The following is an 8,117-nucleotide window of genomic DNA, read 5'->3' on the forward strand; positions in this document are numbered from 1 at the left end:
AAAGGAGGGACAGATTTTGCCCCCACCCTTCCACAAGGGACATTTGGCAACGTTGACACATCTGTGGTAGTCACAACTGTGGGGCCTACTGGCATCTGGTGGTATGAGCCAGGAATGGTGCTAAATATCTCCTACAGTACCCTGGAAGGTGCCCCCAAGCAATTTTCTAGCCCAAGACATCAACAGTGCTGAGGTTGAGAAACCATTATAGAGAGGCACCTCCCCTTATGTCAACTCGGACAAGAGACAGGACAGAGTATACTGGATGCTTTGGGCCCAGATTCCCCAGCCACATGTCTTAGAAATTCTATGATTAGCTTACAGACCATACCGGGTCTCCCTATGACAGGCTCTTACAGATTTGTAATTCTTTCATTGCATTTACCAAAATTACGGGACTGTGCAACTGGTTGCTTAATATGTTATCCTTGCTAAAAAGCTCCATAAAGACGGAGACTGTATCAGCCTTATTCACTGTTGTATCCATAGCTCCTAATATCACATTTTACGCACATTAGGCATTTATTATTTTAAAAATAATCTCGGGGCGCCTGGGTGGCTCAGTCATTAAGCGTCTGCCTTCGGCTCAGGTCATGATCCCAGGGTCCTGGGATCGAGGCCCGCATCGGGCTCTCTGCTCCACGGGAAGCCTGCTTCTCCCTCTCCCACTCCCCCTGCTTGTGTTCCTGCTCTCGCTCTCTCTCTCTCTGTCAAATAAATAAATAAAATCTTTTTTTTAAAAAAAATCTGATCCATTGTCCCATAAATACAAATTACTTGTTGGACCCATATTTACCTTGACTTTAGTTGATGTGTGAAAATTTTACCTTGGAAGATTAAAATTTTCATATGCTCAATTCTTTATTTGTTGAGCAGCATCCAATCCAACCTGTGAAACCCTTCTCCTAGCATTGTTTTTCCATTTATTCATCCACACAAAAAATACTTCTTAAGTACTACCTCTGCTTGGTACTAGTGAGGAGGTAGAGATTAGGCAAATACATGAGGTACAAACTATGTGATAAGTGCTCAGGAGAAAAAGCACAAGGTGAAACAAGGGAACCTGATTGAGATGGCGATGAGAGTGGTCAAGGATGGTCTTTCCAAAAAAATTGTATTTCAGCCGAGTCATGAAGTTATGAGAAGCAGGGATTGGCCAAGAGTAGGGAACAGGTAAGAGCTTTCCATGGAGAAGAAACAGCATATACATATAATGAATCTGACACAGAAAGGGGTTTAGAATGTCCTAGGAGCCTTTAAAGACCAGCCAGGTAGAGGGGTAGGCAAGCTGTGTCTGCCAAACATCCTTGACAGGAACCACCTGGGATCACTTATTAATCATACAGCTTTCCAGGCCCTTCCCTTGGAGATTCTGACTAAGTGGGTCTGGGATAAAGCCTGAGAACTGAGGCTTTTTATAGCTCCCTGGGTGTCTAAGTGATCTCTATCACCAGAGAAATGAGGAAAACGTGACTCGTGGGTAAGGGGAAGGTGGTACGAAGAGCACTTAGAGACCCTGGCAGATGCTTAGGTGCTCAGGTGGTCCTTACACCCCCAACAGAGACCTGCCCCTTGAGAACACACCCCAGCAGTGATGCGATGATCACACACTGTCTTGTACCCTTCCCCTCCAGCAAGCTGCGGTCTGGGCCCTACCCACTCCTCTCCACTCTCATTTGGAGGACAAAGGAACCGGAGACAAAAAGGAGAAAGGAACAGAGGGCTTCTCCCTTTTCCCATAAGCCTCAGCCTCAGAGAGCTACATCTGAATGCTTATGCATTATATTTCAGCCCTTTATGGACCCAAAGACCTATCCAAAGCATCTGTAGCTAATATTGGCTCTTCCAGGTCCAAGTGAAAAAGGAAATGTTCTGGAGCCTGGGATGGGCTCTTTCCTCTATAGAAGTTAAAAAACACTCAAAATAACAAACAAAAACAAAAACCTTAGGGCCACTTGCCTGCATTAGGGGCAGTGGAGTCTAGAAAAGCCATGGGGCTGGTCTCAGGATCACAGAGGAAGCTCTGCGTGTTAAACAGTAAAAGGGAAGCAGGCAGGCAAAACACTGGAGTCTGTAGAAGAAACAAAAGCACTGAACAGGGAGCTACCTGAGGGATGAGCAGAGTCCCTAGGTGTTTACAACTAGTGAGTTCAGGATCCTCAAACTCTTTCTCCTCTCCTCTCTGAATTCTTATCCCACCCTTCACCCTCATGGGCTTCCTTCTGTTCCTCTCCCAACATCACCTGCCCCTCTACGTCCGTCCCCTTTGTCCCCAGCGCCAGTCACTCTTCCATCCGCCTCTCTCCATCCATTCCTATCACAGGCCTTGGGACTCACCTCTGATTCTGACTGAACATTTCTAATGATTCTGTTTCTAGCATAGGCTCCCCATTTCCCCAGTGGTGGAGAAATGTGTCCAGCAGCCGTTCAGGAGGAAACTCAGAGTGAATTTTTCCATGAAAACACTGGTACACAAAATGGTTTGGGTCTGTGTTTTTACTACTTCAGGCACACCAGGGGTAAATATGCTTGTGTTGTGATAACATCATTTCCCTGGGAAAATACATTCCAGTTTCTGGACAACCCACTCCTAAACGAGAACTTTTGAACCACAGCTTGTTTAGGGCCTGTATGTTAATTTGCTCTTGCTGGTCTGCTTCTGCAATCATTCTTTGCTGGTTTCCTGGGAGCACCTGTGTTTTAGGAAATAGTTACACAGGAAGGTATGTATGTGTTCCCTTGCTTGTCTAAGTCAGTCACTGTGCTTTAATGTCAAGACACCTCATAGGGTTGTTGAGGATTAAATAAGATGGTGAATCTTAGTGCAGTGTCTGGGATTATATTAATGGCTAAATAAACATTAACTTTTATTAGTATTTGGTATTTTTACTTGGAAATACTAACCATCTTTGCATTTGCTATAAGCCTATGAAGTCAGGTGACTTGGTGACTCTGATTCAATGTGGAATATGAGTGCTAAACTGTAGAAGAAGGACCACGACGTATTCAGAACGTAGAAGTTAACAGCAATTTGCTATTAAAATCAAAAGGTAGTTAAGTGGCAATCTACCAGGCAGCAATCTCATGGTCAAAATTACTCTTCAACTCCCTGAAGAAGAGAGGTCTCATTTGAGATTGACAAACTACCTCTCAATAAATCCAATATACACTTTTCAGCAGCAGAACAAACCACCATTTCTTCAGCTGTGCACCAAATACAGTGGCTGGCCTGTCATCTAACATGGCTCTCTGTATGAGAAGAACACACAGCACAGGGGGAGGCTTGTGGGAAATGAGACAGATGTGAGGAACGATGCATCTCCCATCCCATCCCAACAGGAACGTCGAATGGAGTCCGGTGCTACTGAAATTGCACATTCCCTGTCTCTCTGGAGAGCTGAATGTGCAAAGCTACACGTTCTGTCTGGTGCAGTCCCGTTACCTGTTGCTTGCTGACCATAGTACGTAAGGAATACGAAGAGGCGGCTCTAAGATGAGCTCAGAAAAGTGACTTCTAAAAGTATCAAGAGTTTTGCAGAGAGGAATACTGAAAAGATGGGACAAGAAAAGTGCCATTAATTTTATACTATACAAAAGTTAGAGTTTAAACCAAGAAGAGTGCTAGATGTGACTACGTAGTCCCATGGTGTTCCTTAAGTGCTCTTCTTGGAAGTGGTGTGGGTTCCGGGAGATGCAGGAGCCTGAGCTATAGCCCAAGGTCGAGAGTTTGAGGCTTCCTACAGTCTCAGCTGTGGTGCTCGGCTTAGTTCAGACCTGTCTCCACAGAACGAACCGTGTAATTATCAGAAGCCACTAAAGGGCAGGCTTCTCGGTGAACTGAGCTACTTCAGCGCTGACATAAGACACATGGCCTTAGTAGCAGGTATTGCAATGAAGACGTCTAATTAGGAGAATTCCACTAATAATGACATGCTCTTTTCAACTAAGGCAGGATCTTTCCTTTGGACAGATTCATGGCTAGTACCTGAAAAGTTAAATATTAAGCGTTAACTTTCTAACCCAGAATTCAATTTACTTCCTTCACTCTGCCTACCAAGAAAAGGCCCGAATTTGAGTAAGGGAGAACAGCCTCTCTGGGCCTTTCAAAGAAACTGTTCAGCAATGCATTACAAATAAATAATATCTCTATAAGCAGAAGTATTGTCTACGTCTATTATTGAATGATTTCTTCTAGTGCTAGTCTCTACTTTGAGAATATATGCTGATCAGACAGCTGGCTAGGAATTCCACTGGCATCGGGAGCCCACGATCCAGCCGGCCTATGTGACATATCATCACCCGTCAGGGAGGGTTCTACTAAGCACAATCCCTACTGTCCATTTTGCTGGTAAGGCTTCTGACATGCTTTTTCGTGGATCTTTATTTCTTTTATTTGTGGTTTCCTCTGGTTTTTTTTTTTTTCCCCCATTATTTTGATCAGTGGAAACTTTTCTGAAAGTGATATCCTTTCTTTAAGATCTGTTTTGTTCATTACTTCACAAGACTGACTGTGGTTTGGTGCTCTATTGTTTCTCTTCGAGTTCTTTTCAAGGCTTTCCACATCTCTAACACAGAGGTACTCGTTTTCTGTTCCAGTGGTTTCCTAAAAGTTTATGCTGGATCCGTGCCACCACATCAGGGATGACCTTTCTATAGAAGGAAGGACCCATGCAAGAAAAATGCTCAAGATTCCGCAGGCAGAGGAGAGCTAGAAATGCTGACCTTGCTGCAGGGCTGTGGCACAGAGGCGTAGGGGCGTTTGTGAAGGTCCTGAAAAGAAACCCCAAACTTGATCTTTTTTTTTTTTTTTTTAAAGATTTTATTTATTTTTTTGACAGAGAGAGACATAGCGAGAGCAGGAACACAAGCAGGGGGAGTGGGAGAGGGAGAAGCAGGCTTCCCGCAGAGCAGGGAGCCCGATGTGGGACTCGATCCCAGGACCCTGGGATCATGACCTGAGCCGAAGGCAGACGCTTAACGACTGAGCCACCCAGGCGCCCCCAAACTTGATCATTTTTATAAAATACTGGTGCCAACCAACCTCGTCCAATTCCCAAAGGAGAGGAGAAATCTCAAGGTGAAAGTTAGGTTAAAGAACTAATTCCAAAAGGAACATGTACTCTGACTTTTCAGAGCAAACATTTGCTCACAGATGAATCATCTTACGTTTCTCACAACCTACATGCACACAGGTGTATATGTGCTTCTTCCTTTTATCCGTCAGGCCAAACAGAAGCTAATATGCTAATCCCTAGCCAGTAACAAGTAGAACATTATTAATCTGGATCTGGTTCCAGAACCAATTCAAGACACATTTCGTGAGGTCCACTTCTGTGCAGTAGTGGTGCACAAGACTCCATTTTATAAATATACTACACGTTATCTAAGCCATAATCCATTATATTTGCTGCTATATTCCTTTTTATTCCTAATACTATCTCTGTGGGTCTTTTCTTTTTTTTAATTTACGGTATTAGTCTCTCCAGAGGTGATCCCCTCTGTGGTTTATTGTCAGTTTCACTCGTTCCTTCACCAAGTGCTGAATGAGCATCTACCATGTACCAGACACTGCTGGAGGCACTAGTTCTCTCCTGTTCTCCCACATGTTGGCTGTTCTAGATGACTTCTGTATTTTCATTATTTTGATCTTAATTTACTCTGTTGTTCCTTTTTCGGTTTTTCAAGTTAAATGATTTTTTCTCTTTTTTTCATTCCTTTTTGTTTTTTTTTTTTTTTAGAGATTTTATTCATTTGAGAGAGAGGAGAGAGAGAGTAAGAGAAAGAGAGAGAAAGGGCATGAGTGGGGGGGAAGAGGTAAAAGGAGACGGAGAAGTAGACTCCCCGCAGAGCGGGGAGCCCGATGTGGGGCTCGATCCCAGAACCCTGGGATCATGACCTGAGCTGAAGGCAGAGGCTTAACCGACTGAGCCACCCAGGCGCCCCGTCCTTGTCTTTTTAATTTTTAATAAAGTTACAGCACTTTCCATAGGCATCCAGTTCTAAGTGTTTCATGATTTTTATTATGATTACCTCTCTAACACATGGGTATTATGTACTGTATTTTTAAAATTTTTCAAACACATGAGCGTTTTTTAAAAAATTACCTTTTGATTTTCCCTAATTAAAGAGTATTTATGGTTAAAAAGTGTGAACAGTTTGATATGGGCTTTTTTGAAATGTATGGAGCCTTCATTTGTGATAGTATGTGTTGAATTTTTGTAAACACATACTTGAAGAGAAGATATATTCTCCCTTTTGGATGCAGGAGTCTATGCATAGCTATTGTTTTTCAGATTATGAGTTGTGACTCATAAGGGGGTTGTAAAATCAATTTAGGGGACCCCATCAGCATTTTTAAAAGAATAGGAAATAGTATTTTGTGAAACTTCTGTTTCACATACATAATATAGATATTTTTACTATGTTGCATATAAAATTTATTTTTTTATTATAAGTGGTGGTCAGAAAAAGATGAAAAGCCACTTACCAAACTGTTACTCTGCATTTCAAATATTACAAATCCTCAGAAATTTGTTTGAGGGACCTATCAGTTACTGATAGAAGATTTAAATAAATCACCCACTACAATTGATAATTTTTCAATTTTTCCTTATACTGTTGCCAGCATTTGATTTATATATTTTAAATTTATGATGTTAACTGCATACCAGTGCTTTTCTTTATTCCTATAATGCTTTTTGCTTAATTCTATTTTATCTATTGCTATACTCATGTGCCTTCTAATTAGTATTATATGGTTTACCTTCTTCTCATCCTTTGAACTGTGAGATTTTACTTTAGGTATCTCTCTTTGAAGCAGGCTATAACTGAACATGTTTAAAAATGCAATTTCATGGGGTGCCTGGGTGGCTCAGTTGTTAAGCGTCTGCCTTCGGCTCAGGTCATGATCCTGGAGTCCTGGGATCGAGTCCCACATCGGGCTCCCGGCTCGTCGGAGAGCCTGCTTCTCCTCTGACCCTATCCCCTCTCATGCTGTTTCTCTCTCTCTCTCAAATAAATAAATAAATAAAATCTTAAAAAAAATGCAATTTCATAATCTACCTTTCAATAGAAGAGTATAATCCTGTTAATACTTACTGTGACTACTCATATAATTGGATTTATTTCTACTATCTTAGTTTTTATTTTCTACTTACCATCCTTTTTCTTTGCTTTTTTGTTTTCTTTTCCTGCCTTCCACTGGATTCAAAGTTTCTACATTCTCTTCTCTCTCCCTCTGTTGGTTTAAAAGCTACAGATTGTATGTCAATTATTTAGCTGTTTTTTTCTAAGTGTAAAATTTAGCTATTTTTTCTACTTTTTTCCTTCAATATTTCTGTCTTGCCCTTAGAACTATTATTTTCACTATCCACTGAATCCCCTTGTCCCTCAATCTTGTGCTTGTCTTAAACACATCTTAGTTTTTTGAAATACCAACAATTGCGTTTTTAGTCATTAACACTTATTATCATTTAATAAAAGGTTTGCATGTCACTGCCTTCATGTTATCCACCACTTCTGTGTTCACTTTTATCCTATCTAGCCTTAATTCATTCTTTCACTGAAGGTCACAGGTGGCATACTCTTAGACTTTGAATATCTCAAATTATTTGTATTTTGGCTTTTCTCTTGAATGACAGTTTAGCTGGGTATAAAATTCTAGACTGAAAGTTACTTTACCCCAACACTCTGAAGCTATTAGCTCATGTCTTCTGCCACCTATTATTGCTGAAGAAAAGAATGCCAGTATTCTGGGTTCCTTTGTGAATTTTCTTTCAAGTAGTATGTAAGTCTTCCCTTTATGCTCAGCGTTCTGCAGTTTCACTCTGATTTGTCTAGATAGCCAAACTATGGGAAGAGCCAAGATGTCCATCAACAGATGAATGGATAAAGAAGATGTGGTATATACACACACATACACACACACACACAATGCAATATTATGCAGCCATCAAAAAAAACCCACGAAATCTTGCCATTTGCAACGACGTGGATGGAACTAGAGGGTATTATGCTAAGCGAAATAAGTCAATAAAAGAAAGACATGTATCATATGACCTCACTGATATGAGGAATTCTTAATCTCAGGAAACAAACTGAGGGTTGCTGGAGTGGTA

At 41.3% G+C, this 8,117-nt stretch overlaps 1 protein-coding gene across 1 annotated transcript in view; it reads right to left on the reverse strand.

The window, feature by feature from the left end:
- The window catches only part of TTLL5 (tubulin tyrosine ligase like 5), a 274,932-nt gene that overhangs the window by 46,065 nt on the left and 220,750 nt on the right, over nucleotides 1–8,117 (reverse strand).

This window comes from Neomonachus schauinslandi, chromosome 9, assembly GCF_002201575.2.
Source record: "Neomonachus schauinslandi chromosome 9, ASM220157v2, whole genome shotgun sequence".
NCBI lineage: Eukaryota > Metazoa > Chordata > Mammalia > Carnivora > Phocidae > Neomonachus > Neomonachus schauinslandi.